A 24,587-nucleotide genomic window follows, 5' to 3' on the forward strand; every position below is an offset into this window, starting at 1 on the left:
GCAAGCATATTCGCGTCCAACGAATAAAGTAGGTTCGGCGGTGGAATTAAGGAAGACGGAGGCAGGGAAGATGGCGGTTCGGGTTTTCTCTGAACGGAACGGTCGAGTGAGCTCGGTAACGCAGTGGGTTGTAAACCTCTATTGTTCACGCGCTAATTGTTTAATGAATTTAATTACCGGAGCCTTCGCGAATATTATCTACGTCTGTCTGGGAATTTCAATCCTCCAACTATATTCTTGCGAGCTAGGCTACAACAGCCGAACAGAATGCTGCCTGCACCTCGACGTGTGCACAGCCACGAGTCTCCTTCTCTCAACAATAACGGGTGCGATCCTCTGAATCTTGTTGAAAAGAATCCAGCTTCGTCTCGAGCGATCCGAAAGCCCTCCTCTCGCATTGACGTCTTATTTATTTCTAATTCAATCGTAGTTTTCACATCGAGCTTATTGAATTTAAATCCGAGCGACGGATCGTTTCGTTCTCTTCGTCATTGCATATACGTTCAACGATGATTCCCCTCTCTTATCTCCCAAGTTTGTACATCAATCCCATCGTTCAGTTTCGTTCCTCCCCTGCACACCTGTTATCTATATCCACCTGTGTCACATTTATACACGAGATTGTCATATGCACAAATTTATATACGTAATTGCCCCAGTGAATATGGGTTGAATGGTGACGATAAACGAACACGAGTAACACAGGCGTACGAACAAAAGGTGAAATTGAGAGAAACTCGGTTAGCTCCATACACCTACCCCCGTAACACGCGGCTACACGAAGCCTATAGGGACAGAGCGACGTGAGACTTGTCTCGGTTGATCGCTTTCTGCTTTTCATAATTCTCCTACGTCATGGAACGAGGTTCGAGAACGCTTCCGTCGATCGAGGTCTCTCGGTTCATCGGTACGGTTCCGGGACACGCGTTTCTAATGCCTATCTGTCTGGGCTCACGGCGCGGCGGTCGGACTCCACCGCGGGCCGTTCGCTCCACCAGCATCGCGCTCTCTCCCAGCCGAAGGCTCCTCTTTTTGCCCAGTCCGCACACACTGGGATCAATAATGCACCAACCACTCTCCCTCTCTCCCTCTCTCCCTCTAGTCGCCCCCCTTCGCGGTCCCTCTCTCTCTCCCTCTTTCCCACCCATCTCCTCTCCTCTCCTCTCCTCTTTCCTTCGCGGGCCGGGCCTCTCCGCCGCCTCGCCTACCCCTATTTCTCCTCTCTCTTACATTCGTGAATCTCCCCCTACCCTCCCCGCCGCACCCCCGCCCCCCTGCCCCTCGTCCTGGCCCTCGTCTCCGGCCTCAGCCCTGCGCTCTCACGTGTTATATCCACCAATACAGCCTCCGCACCCACATGCGTGTGAATACTGAAATACGTCGAACGGCAGAATGTTGTCTTGAGGAGTAGGTATAAGGGTTGCTTCCGATTGTTAAATTTGTGCCATAAAAAAGATCGAAGTTTGAGGAGAAGAAGAGAAATTTAAAAAATTTAGAGTCGAATTATCGAAAGGAATTAGTCTACTCGAATCTCATATATCAGCTACGTTTAATGTTTTAAACGCCCGATTATTATTTATATACGGTAGTTTACTTTCAATCGGATTACAATTCTTGAAGACGCGTACGTGGAACTTGGGTTTCTCACGAACTTCCGTCACCGTCAAACGGAACATGTCGTTATTCACAATCGATCTATTTCGGACAATTGATATCGCAAATAAAAAAACAGATCGAGGATTGCTTTATTTGTCGAGAAAAGAAGCTTTACTCGCATGTAACCCGAGCTGTGAGAACGACGAAAATAATATCGTATCGAAAATGTTTCGACTCGATTCACTCAACCTTATGCATGTACTAGATTCTAAATATAATTGTATTTTTCGTGAAATTATCTTCGTTGATGAGAGTCAGTTTTTTTTGATAGAATAAAAAAAATATATATATATTTATATAAATATGATTCAATTAATCTCAAACTTTGCAAGAACATCGAAGAATTTTTCAACGAAACTGTCCTTCTATCAATTCGAAATAACGCTGACATATTAATACTTAGAATTACGTCAATACCATACAACATTTCCAACTGAAAAATAGGAAAAAGAAAAACCAGGTATTGAATTTTGGGTGGATGCGAGCTTTCGATCGAAGAGTTAATTAATTAATCGCTTTCTGCGGGTGTCCGCAGCACAAAAATTCGGGTTTAGAATGGAGGTGAGTGAAAGAGCGAGACCATGGGCGATTTATTCCGTTCTTTAGATTTGTTCAGGGGTGGTTTGCTGATACACGAGGTTAATTAGCTCCTGCAGAGTTCTAAAAGAGGAAAACCTCCCGGGGGTCGACGAAGAGAGGACCGTGTTTATCGGAGAGACACCTGATCTCCAGCCCTGGTGTTTTCGCCAACGTCTCAGGCTTTCCTCAGGAAACGGAAGAACCGTGTATCTGCCGTTTTCGCTACCCGTGTTTCAGGTTTGCCCTAGAACACGCAGGTCGACCCCAAGGCCGCAGGCCTGCCTCGCAGCTCGCAAGGCTGCCCAAAGTTTTATCAATAGGTACGAGAATAGGATTAACAGTGAAGCGCGGTGCAAAGACGACTCGATATCGACTAAACTAAACGAGGATGACAAATACTTATAATATAGACTATTTTTTACTACCACTCCGGGCAAAAGCGCGTCAGATTTTATGCCTCTCTTTTCTTCGTATTTCCTCTACAATCTCTTTATCGGAACGGAATTTTTTCGCCAATTTGTATTCAACCTGTTGTTGCAAACATACTACGTGTTACACTCACCGCGCAGTTCCGCCGCACGCATCACGGTGTCGACTCGAAAGAAAAAAATCATGGCACAAAGTATCTCGACTCACCTGTAACAGAAAAAACAAGGTACAAAATATTAATACTCGCATTTCATTATCCAGAGTCCAGGCGTATGATTTATTGTTCGGTTGTCGGTCGAGATGACGATAATTCAAAATTAATGACGCCGATCAGGATGCTCGTTGAATTTTGCAACAGAGGTGATTATTTTCCCCGTTATACTTTGTACGTCCATATCTATCGGCGAATAGTTTATTTTTCGTATCATTAGTGGAGCAGACGGTATGGTAGGTGCTGGTGGTAGATTTATATGCGTTTGTGGTGTTAGAAGCGTCGTTGTCTGGCGCAAATTTGTAGAGGATTAAACGGCGATTAACATGTGAGTGACGTTACGACGCGTTAAACTAGCATGTATACGTATACCAGCTGCCCTGCAGAGGACACAGGAAGCGGGAATGAGAGGGGCTACCGCCGCCCGAACTCCGATTATCCATTGCCATGTCCTAAAATCGAACGACCCGCAGGTACTATAACTTCCCAACATCGGGTCAGCCTTCCATGCCAAATAACCAGGTGAAATCGTTTATTTTTAAGATTGAAAAAAAAAAAAACAAAAAATAAAAACACCAGCCCTTAAATATTATACGGGAGCCGAAGGAGTGGATTCGGTGATGCTTTTTACGTGAATTTACGAGTCGTTGAAACTGACTGAAAAAACCATCATCTTTCAACGCGGAGATTTTCCCCTCGACTGGAATCAGGGCAGGCTTATAAAAGTCAAGGAGTTTTGAGTAAATGGAGTAGACAGGAGTGGTCTGAACGGAACAACGTAGACTAGGATCCTTGAAACATGATAGATGCTTTGAGGGGAATGGCAAGAATGAGGCAAAATCGTTTGTCAGTAGCAGAGACTTAATTCTCAAGCGAAACGACGATGTTGTTCAGCGTGAGCGACGCGGACGGATCGGAGGATTCGAACGAAAATAAACAGTATGAAAAATGTTTAACCCTGGTGAATTAACGGCAAGAATATAAGAGGCATAATGCGATTTTCCCCGGGAGACACAAGTACCTTTGGAAACCCGCGGGTTTCGGGTCACCGAAATAGCTTGGAGTAAAATAAAATAAAGAACATTGAAGACCCGATGCAAGAATTTGGTGAATATCGCTACATCGAGGCAGCGGAACCTTAATAAATTCGTTCAAGGGCATCTCAGGTCCCATATCGGGAGTTCTTATTTTTTGCGATAAGAAAATTTGGATCCTTCGCAGGAAATATCAGTAAAGTATATAAGTACTCGTATACACCCCGATACGGTTATATCAAGACGTATCTACTGCATCAAGACGTTGTAATGAACAATTGCTACCGATCAACGATACGAACGAAGGCGATCCCATCCCTTCTTTCATCAGCCGAGTTGGCGATCTCGTGAAGAAACTTGAAGTACAACAGAGACCCGTCAATTCCGCACAATCTGGAAACGTGAGTAGTCACCCTGCGGCAGCATAATCGCGAAGGGCGTGCGAGACGTACGTTGCCGGTAGGTAGATAGCGGCTGCAGTGAAACCGCGACGGGTTGAAGGGTGAACAAATGTATTCATGGTACGTAAAGTTATGGGGGTAGTTATCACTGCGCGATAACTCTTATTGCTGCAATAAAGCCTAGCGCGCCGCTTCCCGAGGGGCGTCAACTGCTCCCTGGGGAACTCCCGACTCGTTACCGTCCCTGCTGCATCGTCTTGTAGGATACTCGACGTCGCGGGCGTCGTCGGAGCCGACTTGGCTCGACAGGTGAGTCCCCTCCTCGTGAAATTTTTCAAAATCGTATAAATATTTCCGCCTCCTCTCCGCAGCCCGCGGCGGCAAGGATATTCGGCCAGGAGCGATGGGAATGCCGCCGTGTTTGCCGGGCTCTTGATGCAGGTGTGTGCGGACAGGTGCAGAGGTGTAACGGGGCTCTAAGTGGGATAAAGTGTACCCGGGACGGCGTGGCGGAGGCGGTGAGAGCCGGGATCGAGGCGGCTACCGGAGGAAGTGTCGTCGGTCGGGACTTCTGGAGCCGGACTCTGCAGCACCGGAGAGGCGAGTAAATTCCCCCAAGGCGCAGTCTGCCCTCTGATTACCGCATTCAACGCAATCTCCTCCATTGTCCTGGTCGCACGTCGCCAAGGACATATTAATATTACGTAGCAGTCGCTTAGAGGAGCTGCCGCGACAGCCTTCCAACTAAATCCAACGCCAGTTCCATCTCGGGCGAACTTTTGGCTGCTGCCGCTGCTGCTCCTACTGGATGGAACTGCCAACTTTCATCAACCAGACGGAACACCCTCCCTTCGGTATAATACATCCCCATACACCCGGGTTATATCTCCACCATTAAACACAAATTATCTCTGAAATTAAACGCCGCGGCCCAACGTTTCGAAATCGTCATCCCCCCTCAGGGCTCCGATTTTACAATCCTGTGGAGGCTTGGCTACACCGCTAATTACAGGAGCCTCACCCGCCGAAATTAGCGGCAAACGTCAAAGAACAAATCCACCGATGACTGGTGCGTTTTGATGATATTTTTTTCTTTCAACAAGCCAATTTCTTCGACGTGTACAAATCTTACAGGCACTGAACCGAGCAACGAGAGTATCAAATTTGCTAAAACAAGATATGCGTCTCTCGAATGAACGCGAAACCAATCTTTAATCTTTAATGCATAATCCTGAAACATTTTCGGCATAAAATTGATTCACATTGAGGGAAGCAAAAAAAAAAAAGGAAAGAACGACATGTAACTGTTAGAACTGGTAACGAGTACCCTCGACTATGGAAAGAGGCTAGCGAACACTGAAAGGATGGGGGAATTTGTAGTATTTCTGCCAACCTCGAAATTCTTGGACTATATTTCACGGGAAGGGTACATTATCAACGGGTGAAAAATATTAAAACGACTGTCGCGATACGCGGAGGGGCTGAAGGGAGAGCCGCCAGCGCCCTCGGCTCGCCTGCAGGTGGGCCCAAAGAGGCCTCGCGCATTTTTCAAATTGCCATTTTGATTTACGACACTTCGAAATGGTGTACAGCGTCGAGTCTAATTTGCATGTAGATTTGCGAGGCGTTTCAACTCTCTCCCCTGATTTTTGACAATTTGGAACGATGTTTCCTTTGCGACACCTGCACCTACTCTCACTTTATTACCCTGCGACCAAAACTCTGACCATCGCTCAAGCCTCCGATAGACGGGAGTTCAAAAATAACCTGACGCGGAACCGTCGCGCATCGGCTCGATTTGAAATGAACGAATGGTACAAGTTATTGAATTTAAAAAATTTTTTAAACTCTTCCTCCGACATGCAGCCGCTACACTTTGGAGGAGAAACGAGATTATGAAGAAATTTTAGATGGTTCGGTTAACCTGGACAACGCGAAGAAAAGTGAGATTGTAAGGCTGCACGATTAATAAAGACGAACTTATTTAAAGCAGTCCGTGTGGCGTTAATCCCGTCGGGCGAGTTCTTGAAAATGGGTAAAATTTATGGGCGTGCATTTCTCGCATTCATTCTACGACTGTGTAATTAACGAGTGTCTGCTGTAGGTGTCTAGTAATTAATATCGCGAAACAACCCGCACCCACACATACAGGTATATAGATGGGTGAAGTGAATGTGATAAAATCGATGTTCAAATTCTAACGAGAATCTGTATACGTGTACAATGATAATTTAGATGTAAAGATAGGAACTAATTTCATTGAATAATAAGTAAATGCTTTAGCACCGGCACCGTAACGCTTAATAAATAATAATTATCGGGGACCGGCTCAGCGTAGTCTCGTAACAAATGTACCCGCACGTGTATTAACGTACCCGGAGCTGAAATATCCGTGCATCGACCGTCTGGTAATTGCATTTTGGTCAGCAAGAGTAAATTCTCCCGTTGCGCCGAGGCTCTGCATGCCCGACAAAATGCTCGCGATCAAACTCTGCGGCGCACAGGTGTGCAAAATATCCCGCATACAGTACCCATCGACCGTTAGACCTGCTGAACCACCCCGCTCTTCAGCGAATTCCCATTCGAAAAGCTAAACGAGCCACGAGGCGAGAAAATTGCTGATTTCGAGGGACTAGGGCGTGATTTTATCGGCCGAGCGGTCGTTGCACGCCGTTGCTACAGAATGACGAAGACGCCAACGACGAAGAGCGATCCTCCGCAGCTAGGGGAAAAAAATGGTCTTTTTAATCAGTCCTCTCCGTTGTTGCCGGCTCGAATTAACCTCCGAGAGTTTTTCCCGAATGCCGCTGGAGTCCAGGAACCCGCAGAGGAGAGTAATAAGATCCAGTTGTCGCGGTCCCGAAGAGAGGCGAGGTACCGAGGGAACTTCCTCCAGGCTCCCAGGGAGAGTACCGAGATGTTTTAATTATCTTTCGAGCACATTTGTCTCGCTCTTCTTTGTTACACTGAGCTGCGAGGATTTAACGCGGTCGTATCTTACGCAGGTGGTGCGAAACGTTATTCTTTTCGCTTTAACCCGCGGTCGAACAGCCTTCTTACACACATACACACGTATACCTGCTTCGCCACGCCGCCAACCCGCGCAAAGCTGAGCCTGTGGAATAATAATGTGGAATAACCTCCGCTTTTCTACGGCTCTCGAGTCCACGAGATTTAAATCCCGGAATGACCACTTCAACTCCCGGCTCTTTACGCGAATAACGTTAAAACGAACTTCAACCTCCGTTACACTGTTCAGTGGAATAAATTTGGAGCAGGACTCGAAGTGTCTTTTCATCATTTTGACGTATATATATAGGTCGACGTTACTCGAATGTAGCAAAAGGATGAAACGACACTTCGAGTCCTTATATACATATATAATATAATCGTCGATGCGGCTGATAGTTGGTAAGAAGTCCCCTGTCGTCACAGCGAATAGATAAAACTGACAATCGTGACTTGATTCGTCCGAGTGAAAACGTTCAGATTATGAGTTCTATTGCAAAACGTCTCACGTAAAAATTTCACCTCTTACCATGAAATGAATTAAGTAACGCGAATGAATAATCGATCAAATATTTTCTCTTCCACAAGAATTTGCTATTCCCTAATTATCGTTATATTTTACCACGTCACGTATGAATTGGAATTGTATATTACAACATTGAATAATGAATAAAATTAGTGAACCGGGAAGAAACGAACGAGATCAATTGATTTTGAAATTCGAAAAGGATAAATTTGGTAACAACTTTATGAGAACTGTTAAACTTAATCTGACATAAACCATTGAAAAAACCGAAAGATTTCAAGTGATGAACAAAATGTCCAACTATCGTAATACACGTGTATAAAATTATACGCTCGACGGAGATAAATAAAAACGCACGAGATATATCGCGGCTACCTGCATGCTTGCACGAACCGCGATGCTACATTTCGCTAGTTCGCAATTTCGATTCGAAATTGCTCCAGCGAGGCGAAGTAGGTTATAGAGGTTATACATCTACCTGTAACGATGTAGCCAGGTGTGTATAGGTTACTCGGTAATACGGGCATCATCGCTGAATCATTCATGCGCAGGGCGCATTAGATTAGGGTGGGTAAATTTTGAGTTACGATTAGGCTCTCCCTGATCTCTATGGCGACTCGGAATCCGGGCTGCGTCATCCCGCAGACTCCCCCGGCAATAGGACTGAATGAGTAGTATAGGGTCTCGATTAGGCAAATCTAAATTCGATATTACGAGTATATGGGTGGCATGGGGGCGGCCATTTTCTCTCGTGTAATATCAGCCATGCAGGCGCAGGACGAAAAGCCCCGAAGAAAAGTAATTACACAAATTGATGTTCCGGGCTGACGGAATTTCTTTACAACGTTGTATTAAACACGGTGGAACGGTCAAACGTCCTCGTTAATTTCGAAGGACCTCAGCACGTAATTACACCGCGTACTGATTGTGAGCTCAAAACATCGTCTCGCATTTCGAAAATGGATCAACGCGGGTGTTGTAATTAATGAAACGTATAACGGTAAAAAAAAAAAATTTTGCTCAGAGATTCAGACGGCAAAGCCAGTTCCCAGAGCTTTAAAATTCCGAGATTCTCGTATCCTTTGTTGGTCTAAATTGAGCCCGAAGCGCGTTTTCACTCCATCAGCAAAGTAGGCAAAAACGAAAGTAAAAAAAACGGACTGTATGCATTAGGCTTTAGCTGTCACGGGTAGGTCGGCTTTAACATTTCCGCGTCTTCGCGGTTGCCTTTTGCAGTGTCCTTCGATCGCTTAGAAAAGGGCCTTTGAAGTAACGATGCAGGAAAAGGAAGTAAAATAATATGAAAATCAAACGTTTGTTTCGAAGTGCAGGGAAGAGCCGGAACTCGGTTATTTGCTATTACATGTCGAATTCCCTGTTTAGTGTGCAGATTCAGAGACAACCGCTTATACCGAAAGGAAAATGAGACGGTGAAGGAGGAAGGGGGAGAGGGAGAGACAGAGAGAGGGGAACAAAGGGAAACGAGAAGGAGGGAGTTGAAAAAGAAGAGAAGGCAAAGGAGGAAGAGGAGGCGTTCTTCTCTGGTATTCGTATGGAAATTTTAGGGGTTGAATGCGGTCGGCGAGCAGAAGAGAGGAGAGACATTATCTTTCGAAACGAGAGTCTGGGGCGAGGGGATCATTAGGATTCGTATGGACCACTCGCTGTAGATTCGTGGGTACATAAGAGAGCCGGGATGCTCGGGAAGGGAAATTAATGCTTTAAAATATCTCGATCCCCGGTTCGACGCGAAGCGATGTCAGCGGGTGATTATCGGGATGGACTTTCCTCCCCAATACGGTATTAGTCTCGGTACAGGGTGTATAGAAGTTTATGGGTACGTACATGTATACCAACACGTATAAGTGCGCACCTACCGACAGCCATTGGTAAACGAGGAATTGAACAGAAATTTTTATTTTCGATTTCAATTAACTCCGCCGTTAATTAAGACGGCTATCTTCTGATCACAGTCTGTACGATGAGTGGAAAGCTGCAAATCCGTCGAATATTTTGGGAAACTGACAGAGATGTTGCCTATAAGTGACGTGATTGCCCAATCGAATATCCGTGCTGCGAGAAATGTTATTTATTACAAAGAATATAAATCCTTCGTTAGAATATTTGGATTATGGGAAGTCATGCGGTTGAAGTACGTAACATTATCGTGACGATGCGTTTACAGGAAACAATGGTATATCTCAACTGCCGGATTGTCGTAAAATAAACAAACCGTAATAAGACGAAACTTATTCATATTATGCAAACTCAATTGCTTCAAAGTCATTCAAAAGTTGGATAATAGTATTTTCGTACAAATTTTCGTTACGTCAACATTACTGACGTCAATTTCGTGGCAAGTTATAAAACGTGTGCTGCAATTTTATTTAAGATTTTTTTTGAAACTGAAAGCCATGTATAATGAGACCATGTGAAAGGGTGTTCTATTATTTTTTAATACTTGATTAATTAATTTTCAACTGCATTCACATGATTCAAGCCAAAAAGTGGAGCAAACAGCGGTTATCCCCATCGTTTTCGTAAACGATTGCAAAGTGATATCTAAGAATGTTGTGAAATTCAAATATTTATTATGATAATATGTAAAGTTTCATCCATCAATGCATCGCAAATGTAGCGAATACTGCAATTATCTTGAAGACAATTGGTTCCGAAAGAATAATACTAACTTTAAAAATATTCGTAGATGAAATGATGCACCAATGTTTTTTTTTTTTACGAAAATTCAAAGGTTTGATCAATCGCGATCCCAAATCGTGGCAGAGGAAAACACGCCTGCAGTAGCGAGAGTCCCCGTGAGGTCGGCCGGGCGAAGTAGTTCAGGCGGTGAGGTCAGACAGCAGTAGTAAAGCCTCGCGTGCGTCAGTCGGCGAATCGTGAGGCGTCGAGCACAAGTGGGCCTCACCCTGAAATTCTGACGTGTCTTTGAAGGAGATTCAAATTCGAGCACGTATCCTGGGAAGGCGAGAAGGTGGTAGGTGGACGGGCGTGTAGTTTTAGACCTCGTATTTTACTCTCCGAGTCCGCGAGGAGAATATTTGGGTTGAGGCCACGTGTCCAGGTTAGAAGAAAGCGGACAGAAGGGAGGGGGAGAATGAATGCAAATAGAGTAGGAAAATCAAGGGGGAGACTTGCGAATATTTGCGAGTGAGAAAATTCTTACCTCCGTCACTCTGCCGCGTAAGCATTATTAAGCTTCCGCTCATTGCTCGGGGTTACAAAATGCCGTTTCACCTTATCTGAGGAACATAGTTGGAGCTAACGATGTATACCGAAAGAATAAATAACTGTTTGCAATTATTCAGACCAGGTAAAATAGGGGAAGATAATTTTTTTATTTTATGTCTGGTAGAAAATATCAAAGGAGATAAAAAAAAAAAAATTCTTTTATACACAAAAGCTCGCTCAGCTGGCATAAACAAAGCGCAGTTCAAGATTTATTACCCACGGAGCAGGTTGAAATAAGGGAAAAGTTTCGCGGCGCACGTCTAGTAGAAAAACTAGCTGCCAGAACGCGCCGCCGCCGCGTGAGATAAAAGAAAAATGGCGACAGATTTTATCTGTTAATTGGTAGCTCTAAATCCCCGTGAAACCAAGCCGGGGAGGGAAAGAGCTCTGGACTAAACCCGATACGATACCTAACTCAGGCACATAAATAAGGTGACTATAATTACTTTTAAATCAGATGACCCGGCTACTAAATCTCGGGACTTGGGGAACGTCACCGCCACCTCCTAGAAAACCGTGTAATCCCGCAACGGAAATTCTGAAAGTATAATTTAATCGCAATTTAAAAGCTCGAACGTCGATAAGAAAAATCTCTGCATTATTTATCGCGTTTATTTTATTTTTTTTTTTATATGCTTTTTCAATGCTCTTTACATTTATTTTCACCGATTGATTAGCGATTTCTTCCCCGTCTTTACTGTACGGTAAATAAATGTTCATCGATACCTTGCAATACGAGAGCTTTTAAAAAGATTTACTCACCGTCTAGATATTGCAAGGGCAAAGTGTTCAGAGCAATTTAGCCCGGGATAAAATCGCATGAGTGTATTCGATACGCCCACAAGCCTGAATCTCGACGAGACTCAAATTTAGTGAAAAAACAATTCCAGTGTCATTGTATTTCACTTTTACAAAGCGCGGTTCAATAAATTATTGCGAGGCTCGTTGAAATTCCGAATTATACGAGACGTAACAAATGAAATTTACTTCCTCTGTTATTCACTTGATTTGAACAAATTTTTGCACCCCAGATATCCACACTGCACGTATACCTATCTTAACACACTCCCCTTAATTTAGCCTCTATAGCTCGAAAAGTAATTAAACCCCCACCGTCAATATTTAGTCCTGAAAGTTGCATAAGTTTCGAAACTTTCTACGCTTCTGCGGTCTGCGAAAATTTTATCTCCAACATTTCTACCGCATATCTATACACACAAATTTACTGGTCGGAATAAGCGGAAGAAAAACTTTCCGGTAGGCACGGTGTCCGGAGGGAAAACTAGTTTCACCGAAATTAGCAATTCATCTGCCAGTAGATACGATGATGTAATCTGATAGGAAGTCTCTAGTGGTTCAGATTGTTCGAATCTGAAGAAAGTTTGAGTTTTCGTCATTCTTCTTTTTTCTTTTTCCATTCGTATGGATATAAAAAGTATTCTTCAATCACTTCGAGGCACTCGTCAAGTTTTTTCGGTTATCGTCGATAAAGCGTGAAGAGAAAAATATTTTCATATCAGCTACGATCCGAAGTTGTTATATCTATATATTATATAACTTGACCACGAAGTTCTTCAAGAAAACGTAACTTTTTTACTCGATATTAAAATAACACTTTACCCCACTGTTGAGTCCTTCGAAACGCGAGTAAGTTTTCCTAAGATCCACTTTCATCCCATCTCAAAAATGATTCACAATTTTTCTTCTTTCCCCATTCTTTGTCGAACTCTTACAAGTAGTCGTGAGCAAAGAAAAACAGCTTTCTATTTTTGTTTCGCGGGATCTATAGACACGGTGATACGCGATCGCGTTGTCATTACAGCTGGTATCTCGTTGAAACTAGTCAAATTTCGTTACACACGATATACGGAACGGTTGATGAACTGGTGAAAAGAGTAATCTCGTTTAATCTTCCCCCCTAGGTCAAAGAGTCGAGATCGATACGGAACCGCCTCTTGTAATACATTCGTATACCAACGTTATAGGCCAATGGAAGTTTTGTAAACGCTAATAAGTGTTTAAACGAAATTGATGCTATTTAACTTTTTGAAGAGGACTTGCAGACGTTCCTTCGTCAAACATTCAACTTTTACGCAACATTGATACCTGAAATTTCTTTTAAACAGTTATCCTTTAAACGACTTTTTGTTTTTCACTGATTTTAACTAGCAACATGAGTGTATAAAAAAAAAAAAAAAACACAAAATAGAAAACTATCAATCCATCACAACATGTAAACGGTATTGCTCTATTCACCCCGATATAAGTTCACATTTTTTATGACTGAGAAAATACATATCATTTTTGTGACGTTATACAGAATAATTCGATGAGCAAAGTTGTATAACATGCGAGCAATCGGCTGCGGAGCTAATTAACGACGAAAAACAACGAGTAATTAAGACCAACCGATCAACGAGGTAGGCAAAGGATATGGTAGCAGAAAGAGAGAGAAAAAAGACGAACAGCAAAGGAATAAACTTTCCGGAAACACGGTGTTTATGCATCAGGGGAGTAGTTTGTGCGTGCGTTTTACAACCCGAAGGAGCTGTGCGATGGGTTAGTGTAGGGGTGTGACTGGTACGAAATTCGCCAGTGATATTAACACTCTTAAACGAAGGCCCTGCCAATTTAAAGTTGGCCGTTGTTGTTGGCGATGGGGTAGTTGTACACCAAGGAGGATGGGGGAAGAAACGAGGGGGGAGGGGATAAAGGGCCAATAGAAACCGGGATGGAGTTTTGGTCCGTTCTTAAACAACGACGCCGTTAACCCGAAGCTCCTCGACGTTTCCCGCGAGGACGCCGTTCGAGCTCCTGGCCTAGACCGTGCCTCTTATACTCGTAGGTGCGCACAGCCACTGAGCGAAAATTCTTCGAGGAGACTTTATACTTTCCCGAACTAAGGAACCCGGGTGAAATAATTATCTAATAAAAAGTTTTCCGTCGAACTACCTACTTACTACCCCCTACGGTAATTAAAACTAGATAACTGATATTAACAGCCGGTGTTATGGCTCGGATACTTCGCATCTATGCAACAAATATCCCCGCACTCTCAATCAGCGGGCGTGACGCTGGTTTATTAATAAAACTTCTCTGTTTTATACCGCTTCAATGCTGAGGCGTCTGGTTATCCGTTATCCTGCATTTTCAAAGTTACGAATACCTCGAGAAAAGAATGAAAAATCATTCGATCGAGATAATCGTTGTAAAATTTCCCGGACACGATTCTTTTTACGCTTAAAAATGAGTTCACGATCCTAAAAAATCGTTGGATATTTCAGAATTTCCATAAAAATTCGCATAACGAGAAAAAGAAGAGTGAAACTGAAAAAATGAAAGACAAAAAAATGCGAAGTTTCTTATTGTCGCATTACTATTCAATACTCGCTTCGAACCATGTGTGTGTTCGCACTGTTCATTCGATTTCTTCTCTCCACGTCACTCGTAAGGAAGAGCTGCCGCTGTCAACGACACAAAAAGAGCTGGGAATAAAAAGGACACAGTTTGAAGCGATGCATTCTTCGTTTTAGTGGACTTGTTTTACCGCTGAACAAAAGACAAAAACAAAAACAAAAAAAAAAAATTAAGCAGATAAAAATGAAAAAAAAGCACCGAGGGGAGAAAAAAGAAAACGTTTCAGCGCATATTATAGCGGCATGGAAAAGACGTACGGGGAAAATTGCGAGATGTAAATATGGCTTTGGAGGGACCCTGAGTGTGTGTGTGGGTGGGTGTGAATATGTGTACGGTGGTTTTAAAATATTCATAGCAGTGCACCGCTAGACCAGAACATATGATATCGAGTCTGTCCAATCTTCAGCGAACATACGTTGCCTCCTACAACGCGGCGGGCACTCCGCAGTCACCATGAATTTAGAATGTTCAAGATATGATGCCGCCGAGCGAGCCAACCGAACTTCGGCCTCGCCTCTCGCGCGCATTATCTCATCTCACCTTGAAGCCTTCTCGCCCCTGAACACCGTTTTCACCGTTATCTAGTGTCATACGGATGCGAATAATTTTCCCCCTAACCGTGAGAAGTGAGGAATTTTTATTGCAGATTGACTTTTGTTTGTCGTGCGCTTAACGGCGCGAGGTTGTTATTTTTTTCTTTATACACGTCATCAATCACGATAAGTTTAATAGACACTCAAATTTAGTCGAGGCATTAACGATTGTTGGTATAATCTGGCCCAGCAGCAGCACCAGGCTGTGATTGATTTAAATATCGATCCAATAATTTTTAGCGGAAGTTTTTACCCGGTCGTAGCTGTCGCGATAAATTTTAACGAGTGTCGTCGTTAAGATAAGGCGAGGAGGCAGCAAAGCAGCGGAGAAAAGAAGAAAGGAAGAGGAAGAGGAAGAGGGAAATAGGAGGATGAGGGAATGTAGCAAATGTTTATGTCATAAATCCTAACGGCGGTTTTTGGCAAGTTTCTCGGGACCAAAGAATCTGGAATAAAATGAGCGAAGAGGGAGTCCGCAGTTTCTAAGTAAGTCCCTCGCCTCTCGCTTCCCTTCGTCAACGGTTTCAGGTCCAGGTGACCCCCCGAAGGCCGCCGACGTGTAGCGCGAAGCCATGAATAATGCTGATTATTTGAAAAGTTTTTCCCGATTTTACCAAGCCTCGCGTTAAGTTGCTACCACGGCAAAAATCTAACGTCGAAAACACGATGCTTGCGGTAATCTTCGGCGAAACTTAATACATCCGAAAACTTTCACTATGTCCGTATGATCGTTACTACGTAGTTCCGCGGGTCTAGCCGTCATCGCGATATCTCTGCAGTAATTTTCCCGAAGGATTGGGGGCGATCGAAACCAGCCTGAATTTTCTTACTAATTTTACCTGAATCTGTCCGCAAATTGACGAACCCTTGGGATAATTACCCTGGTAAAAGTGGAGAAATTTGTTACAGCAAGTATCTCACGAGCGTTACGTCAAATTGGTTCGAAGGCTTACAAAGTTTCGTATCGTATAATACGCAGGGCATGGAAAAAGACGATGGAGAATTCTCACGTAAACATCCCCGAAGTTAATTCAATCCTCGTACGAATGCGACGTAAAAATATGCTGTAGTAGGAGGTAATTAGCTGGCGGTAGATTTTGATACTTCGCAGGAGACGGCAAGAGGTAGGTAGGTGGGTGGGTGGGTGGGTACCTACATATAGTCAGAAAAGCATGCGGCTGTGCAGGGATGTAAATTAAAGTACAAGGAGAAGGTGGAGAAGGAAGAGGAACGAAGGAAGCGAATGTCTCGACGCTCGGCGTAAACCAGAAGATTGTTAGTTCTGTTGCAGCCGCCAGGAGCTCCTTGCGCGGTTGGGTATTAATATTCATTTACCGTGCAAGCGGTACACTTAACGCTTGCTGGCTTGAATATTACGTGCTTCGGTGCCCTCGCCACACAGTTTCACCAGTTTTTCACCCTCGTCGAGTACCGCGGACGATTTCTCGCGTCAGTTAATACGTTCAGCTACCGGTCTCTCTTTCTCCAACGTTTTTTCCAAAGAGCACAGAGCCGCTGTCCCGCGCCCGATTCTGTGACTCAATTAAATTCATTTTTGTTTTCGCCCGTTTCTTCTCCTCTAGTTTCACCGCGGACTGGATAGAAGAAGCGCGTCGATTCGGCAGCGGTGCATTAAATTCGAAACAATCAACACGTGCTCTGCCTCTCGACGAACGAGAGGATGATTTTTTGTCAAATTGTAAAGATGAAAAATTTCTACGGTACAGAGACACGGGCGGAAGTGTGTGAGAGTAGTCGGAATGAAAAGAAGACAGAGAAGAAAAAAGAGAAGGAAAATATTGTATCCGATCGCGCCGTAATTCGCAACAACAGTTATGTAAGAGCCCTGCGATTTTTCCTTCCGTTTCTTCCCCTCGTTTTCCTAGTTCGCCTCGTCCTTCTCGTCTCCCTCCTTCCACCACACGAAGCGAAGCTAGATTTGTGCAACGCCCGCAAGGCGGCAGATATACCTAACGGTCTACGGCAACCCCGGTCGTTACGGGCACGCGGGGATGAATTGTCGAGGACATTACGGAAGAATTGTTGGCTAGTGCCATAAGACATTCTCGCGAGGTAGCCGGGGAGGAATGAGGTGAGTTACCTGCAGCTGTATAAATACATATCACCCATTTTTCAGCCGTAAGAATCAGTCCGATATCCAGGCAAGATAAAAGTATGCGGTATAGGTGCGATTGCGACCCTCCAGGCAATTAAAGAGAGCGGGAAACAAGTTCTCGCAAGGTTTCAAAGCGGCTGTGATTCCCAGGAAATATCGCTTTTGTCATCTTATACGGCCTCGTATCCGGACCGGAAAAAGTCGAGTTGGAAAAACGGCGAAAAACATTGCACATTCTTCTCAGAGTGGACGATATTGCGGTGGGCAAATCGGGTCCATTAAATTCCAGGTTTGTTCGCGAGAATGCAAATCGGTTGGAATAAAATACCCTTTTCGTATAATTTGAACTACAGGTATACCACGTTATGGTGCAGCGATATTTTTTCTGTACCCATCTTAGAAAGAAATGAGCTGCAAACACGGGACATCGGAAGTTTTGAGGATATTTTGCGAATAATGACGAAAATTGAACTAAGACGAGGGACGGATCATCCGGGAAAGATGGAAGTTCATTGTTGAAACTTTGTATTGCACTTTGCGTCAGCAGGATAGGCGGGTACGTCGTATAAATTGAAGTCAATTGAATTTCCCGTACTGGGCGAAGGAAGGAAGGAAGGAAGGAAGGAAAGAGCGAGTCGGGGAGCCCGAGCGATCGATCTGGTAAAATGTTACGGTGATAATATCGATCTTCATATCCGCAAGGCAAGATTGAAAACAGATTGTGAGCGTTCTTCGGGCGGAAACTAGGAGCTCCTCCTCCTCCTCCTCCTTCTCCTCCTTCTCCTCCTCCTCGGAGTTTCGCGCGATTTGTCTTAGCCTATATACCTTCCGCGGCAAGGAGCATAACGGAAATATCTAGGCAAGAAGGACCTCGCCGAGGTGAAATCGACGGCCGGGCGTCGACTCTAAATCGAAAAAGTAAACTCCTTTATTTTACGTTCTCCGGAGATTCGATCGCCAATCCCGCGGATCAACCAGCTACTGCGTGTCGCTAATACACGTACGCCTCTGCACAGCGGAAACTTTGCAAAGTCGAATTCGAACTCGGACGATAGTCGCTGCGGTAGACGCGCCAGGACGTAGTTTAGCGAATAGAGTATTGCTGAAAACAAACTGTCGCGATACGAGTTCATGGGTACTCGAACGCTCGGAAGCCGTGACGCGAAATAGAAGAAAATTACTCAATACTGTCGATTAAGATTATTCCCAACCGTAGTGTGTTGAAGATTTTTCACTGAAGCTTTCACGTGCGGAAACAAAATTCTGACACTTTTGAATAAGTTTTTTTAAGAACGCAACTTCCGGCGTCCGAGTAATGAATTAATTTTGAACAAATCGGTACAACAGCGATAAGATTAGTCGTATGTTTTCTGTCTTCCCGAATTTTCAGCATACCATTGGAAACATCTTGAATCGCAGGAACTAACGTTTCGGGCAAATTTGGAAACGTACTGCACGTGCAACTTCGCGAAAACGTAAAAATTCCTCATATAATACAAGCACTGCATCTAGACGCGCACATGTATTATTCAATAAATAGCCAAGATATGGAGATAAATTTTATTTCTCGTAGCACGGTTCAAGGAGGGGCAAAAAGACATAAGTAGAATATTTTCCATCTGGCTGCCTACCTGTGCAACAGTGAGCAGCGAGCAGAGGCAGCAACGGGGCGAAAAAAATGAATTTCATCCTTCGACTTTTTCCATAGAAAGTACCGCGCGGTTAGCGACTCATGGCGCGTCATGGCGCCTCATGGATGACTATGGAAACATTGCCGTATCTTTTCCATAAGCAGTATTCTTCGCACCCTCAAGCGTCAGACCGTAACCCCATTTCGCGCCTTCCACCACCCCCGCACCCTTTTTTCATCCGGTATATTCGCGATAGACAGAGACGCTCATATTTGCATTTCGGGGACCGGCTCTTCTCCCCGACCTATCCGCGAGGTTATATACCCACCGAGAGGCGAAGCCGTGCTCTGGTTTTGGCCCGCGTCAGGGATTTTTTTTTATTATCATCCGATGTTACGGCAACACTGAATATATTAGATTACCCCTAGCTGGTTATAAGTCGCAACCAGCCTTTTATATCCACCGACGTAGCTTTTCTCTGGATGAAATTTCCGTCGTGATGGCCAGGCGCCCGGCCAACGCGACCGCCGTGCCAGGTCTTCGCGTTTCGAATCCAGGATCCTGATTCGATCGTTCCTCTCTCTCTGTTTCTTTTTTTTTTTTTTTTTTGTATATATCATTTCGTCCTTTGTTTTTGAATTTCCCTAAACGAAATCGAGATTATTTACACCTTTCAAATCTACGCGTGTGGCAATTCTATAAACAAGTCGAGTACGGTGCGTGCAGTTTGAACGGAACGTTGAGCCGTGGGGAATGAAACCGAACGAAAAACTGGGAATCGCGAAAAAACGAATGAATAAAAGCGGAAAAAAAGAAAACATAAATAAAAATAAATATATTCGACGTTTCTGTATCAGTGAGTTCCGAAAAGTCGTAATAAATAACTCCAACTGTCAGGATTGAATCAGCCTTCGGGAACGAGATATCTGTGTGTAAGTCCACGTATGTATACATAATATAGATATACCATTTACGTATAGATACGTATCGGGAGAGTTTATGCAGGGAAAGAAAAATAAAGCAACGAGAAATGAGGGGCCAGACTTCGTTTAAGTCAAGCTCTTGACTGCAGCAGCGCTTCGATTATCCTGAGGGAAAACCGTAAGTCCGATATTCAGTTCATAGATTCAACCCAGTCGAGAAAGACTTTCCATTATGATTTCGTTACACTATACAATATATTTTAAAAAAGGTTCGAGGCGAGGATTTCGCCGCGAAGTAGCTCGAGGAGAGAGAGATGTTGGGAGAAATTCTCAACGATCAATTGAGCCCTGATTGCTGCCAGTTGCGAGACTTTCTGCAATATATTTACACCTCTCTATCTCCGCGTTCACGATGCTCACACGTACACATGTACGTGTACGAATGCCGTGCGAAGTATAATAGAATGTATCGCGTATGTGTGAGCGTGAGTGTTGTTGTGTAGGTACGAAGGTGGAAAATTGAATCGAATAAAATGTGAACGCAATTTGTACTTCTCTCAATCCCTGTATAACAACTTCTTAACAAATGTGCTTCATAAAAATCACTGCGCAATCTATTTCGTCTATATACTGTACGTATATCGACATTATTCTGCCATCGTTACATGCCGTTTTATCGTTGTAGAGTGTTTTTTTATTTTTATTCTTTTTATCGCGGAAGCTGCGAGCGCGGAAACTCGTTAATCTTCAGTACCTGCATCGAGCGAAGCTCGGTTCCAGCTTGCGTACGGATTTTACAATTTTTCTAGTGCATATTTGATTGGTCAGAGGCTGCTTTGACAACGGCAGCTTTAGAAAAATCGTATCCCCGGCGAAGATCCCCGCAGAACGGTGCCGTCCTAATTGGCAATCTGCCTCTTCATAATTCACCCTGTATATGCATACTTGAGCACACCGATTTCAACGAATAACAAAATTTAATAAGCAGTCTTAATTTGCAAGGTATCACGGCGTGATCTCTGACAGATCCAATTGCACCCCGACGCGTTTCCATTCATGTCTTCCGAGTCTTTGTCCTCCTCACCAACGGCCTTTCATCCGTGTATCAGGATCGTCAGGTTATTGGAGAATACCTGACAACAAAGGGAACGATCCTGGCACGTCTGAGAACTGAGCTCCTGTAATGCCATCCCGGAATAAATTTCTCTCCCTCCTGCACTTTGTCAGAAGGTCAAAGGTGACGGAAATCTGTCGGAGAAGGGTAATGTCCAAGGTCCAAGAGGGCTAAAAAATTATCCAAATTCCTTTGAGGCTTCGTCGAGACTTCAAGGTGTCGACCTGAGCGGGGAATAGATATTACCAAACTCTGAAAAGCGATCTTCAGCGCCGCTTGTAGAACGACACGGATATGTGCATACATGCGCTACGTTTATGTAAACCCAGCCTCGCGGGGTGACAACGGAAATTCGCAAAGTGTCTGCATAAATCGTGGCAACTGGGTCGTGAAAACAGCCCGACCGTTATACGGGAGAATTCGTTCTCCAAACTTACCTCATCTATACCAAGGAGCCTGACTTCGCGTAAATAGCGAACGAACTCGCATGATATGTGATACCCTGCTAGAACTGCATCGTTTCTAACGAACTTCCGGTTGGGGCAAAACTACCTTCCACCAACCACCGTTAGCCACGATTACACACGACAACGAATCGCGGAACTTGGTGAAAATATTATTTATTCGCGTAAGCTCGCATTTCGAAAACAGCAATTCTGCAATTGCGAGACACTCGATTCTGACCAAGAACAAAGCCAGAAAATTCTCGGATTTCTGCTAAACGAATTATCGACTTGGGTCCGATAAACATGCGGCTTGGAAAATTTCACGGAGACGTGTTATATCCCTGTTTGAAATTTCGCGGAATAAGCAGGCGATCGTGTTATTTTCGTGAGGGCGGAGACGCGAGAGATGCAAGCCGCAAGACTCAGACGCTGGGTACCCGCGTAAGATTCATAAGCCGGCACAGAGGGCGTCTGGTATAAGTACTCCGCACTCGGTGCGCACCACGAGCGCACTAAATCTCAAGACTGCACTTAATTACATTCTCAGCCGGTCGCGCCGCTCCTTGCTGCTCAGACAGAAGTGGAGACGATATTTTTAATGCGAGAAGTTTGAAAGATCCCCTTGTTTCGATCGGATGTCCCGTGATTTTTCTAGCTCTCGAGGTATTTTCCTAACGCTTCTTTACGTGCACCGTTATCACTCGCACAATTGAGCGAAATTATCTATAATAAGCGACGAAACGCCGTAGCGAGGGAGACGAGCTTCGCGTTACAACCAGCGAGCGTGAACGAGCTGCAACTGTAGAGCGAACAATGAAGAGTCGCGTTTCTCACGAGCTAATTGCACCGGCACCACCGTTGTGCGGTTCTGAACCCAATATTCCGGCGGAACTGCAGCAGAGAGGCGCGAACAATCTGGTAACATGCAATTACAGTGACCGAGGAGCGAGAGTCTGCAGGAAACAAAACAGAAGATCGCGAATTCTCCGGGTATAATTGTGGTTGGACAAAAACAGTACTGCATCTTCGTAAAACCGGGATTTCCCCAATTGCGTCGAATTCATCGTTTAGGGGAAATGGCGTTGAAATTCGGTGGGCAAGGAAACACGAGGAGAGGGCGTTGCCACGGCGCAGATGGATTGATTGTGTTAAGAGACAAGCGGCTGACTAATGAGCTAATCCATAGGATTTACTTCATTGTCTCGTAATTAGCAGGGTCACTGAAAACTGAGATATCTGGCTGGGTCGATTTGTCTCGCAGTCGGAAGGGTTGGGGATCAAAATCCCAAAAAACCAAAAAGTTGACTGGTCGGAAAGCCGAAATTTTCGAGATACGGATTTTAAAACAACGAATTATCAGCGTACCGAAGTTGCAATTTTCGATAAATCACCCAGTAGAATAGCTGTTTTCCCGAAAGTTCATTTAACCGAAAGCTCTCTGGTACGAAAAAGTATTTTCAGAACGGTCGGCATTACGAATGACCAAAGCACGGAATGTGGAGACACAGAAAAATGAAGGTTCCAAAATTAAAAATTGAGAGCGGCTGAGAGTTCGAGAAGCAGCAGAACCGAAAAAATTAGTTGTCGACAGTCAAAGTTCAGAGGGAGCAAAATTACGATCCGCAAAATGTAGAAGGGCTAGAAAGCCGAAAGGCCGCAACAAGGTTGTCACGCTTGTGTAGACTTATGCTAGACGGCACTAGACACCCAACATCGGATACGTGTGGCGTTGCTGAGAATATATGGGTTTCTGACCCCATCCAACCTTTCGGCATTTTGGCCATTCTATCTTTAGCGGGTCTCGGGATTTCGGCCTTTCGATTCTTTGGATAGTCGTTATTCATAAATTCGGATGCGTAGATTTTCGGCAAAAGGCGCGAGTCTGACATTTGAAAAGTCGACTTTTTGACCGTTCGCTATTTTCGCAATTCAATATTTTGCCCGTTGTAATCTTAGCCATTCTCTCTTTAAAAAAAAAAAAAAATAAAAAAATGTTCATATAAATTTATTCGTACATTTTCGCGTTCTCAATATTTATTTCTCCACAAGTCATCTTTTCGTATTTATGGTCTTTCTACGTTGTTAACTGACTGTAGTTTGACTTTCGAAATTTCATCCCATCGACTTTTTGGTCGTTCGCATTTTTATATCCCACCCCTCGAAAGTTGGATCGATTCATTTTTAGACGATGATTCGCGAAGCTTGACAATAATAAGGATATACGCCCATACGTACAAATATTCCAACAGGTTGTACCACCATCTCGAAGAGGTGTACTTTGATTGTTAACCCAAATTTTCACAAATTAATTGCTATAACGAATGAAATTTTGACTGTAATTTCAACCCGTTGCCTGCTGATTCTTATTTCTAAAGGGGGATAAAACTCGGGGATTTGAGGAAAGGGTGATGAGGAAAAGATGCGAATTAGCGATAATCGGTAGATGCACGTTTAGATTCCCCGTATAATCAAAGGGGGGAATGAGAGGCTCTGGAAGCATTTCCATGGTCGGCTCAACTTTTGCTCCAGCTCGCTGCTCTGCGAGTCGAGGATATTATTAATCATAATTATGTCACGCGCACTCCTCGCGCCTCTATCCTCACTCGTCGTACCTCGGTGTACCTTCCCCGACAACAGATGTCCCTGATTTGTAGTCCGGAGCTTCGCAAAGCGGAGCGAAGCCGAGCTCAGCTGAGCCAAGCTAAGCTAACTTAAGCCCAAATACCGAAAGTTGTGATAAAAATCTCTGCAGTCCGTGCTGTTGTAAGGGGAAAATATTTCTATGGAAACGAGGAAAATATTTATTCGATTCGTTTCATTACATTTCTTGACGCAAAGATTTGCGAGTCAAATTAATACCTAGAGCGCATTGAAAGACGTCGAGAACCTATCGTCGTAAGAACGAAAAAAAAGAAAACCAGCTTAGCTTGTCAACGTAAAGAAAAAAGAACCCGAGGGGGAAAACAGAAGGCAGGAAAAATCCGTTTACCGTGCACTGTGTGTGGATGAAACGTGAGGGACTGAAAACCCGACGAAAACGAGTCAACTTATGAACGAAAACGAACGTATACCTAAATTTACTTGAAAAGCAACGTATTAATAATTCATGGAGCTTTGCAAACACTTCTCATGATTGAAATCTTCATCATTGCCGTGAACTCTGGTAAATTCATCACGTGCCCCTCGCTGACGAAACCTTACTGCTTGAAAAACTCAATTACAAAATTCTGTCCTTCAATAAAAATCAGTAAGC

The 24,587-nt window shown here is 44.1% G+C and overlaps 1 protein-coding gene across 3 annotated transcripts in view; it reads right to left on the reverse strand.

The window, feature by feature from the left end:
* The window catches only part of mib1 (mind bomb 1), a 248,572-nt gene that overhangs the window by 99,632 nt on the left and 124,353 nt on the right, over positions 1-24,587 (reverse strand). The gene's annotated exons all lie outside the window — the stretch shown is intronic.

The sequence above is a fragment of the Neodiprion pinetum genome, chromosome 2 (genome assembly GCF_021155775.2).
Source record: "Neodiprion pinetum isolate iyNeoPine1 chromosome 2, iyNeoPine1.2, whole genome shotgun sequence".
Taxonomy (NCBI): Eukaryota; Metazoa; Arthropoda; class Insecta; order Hymenoptera; family Diprionidae; genus Neodiprion; species Neodiprion pinetum.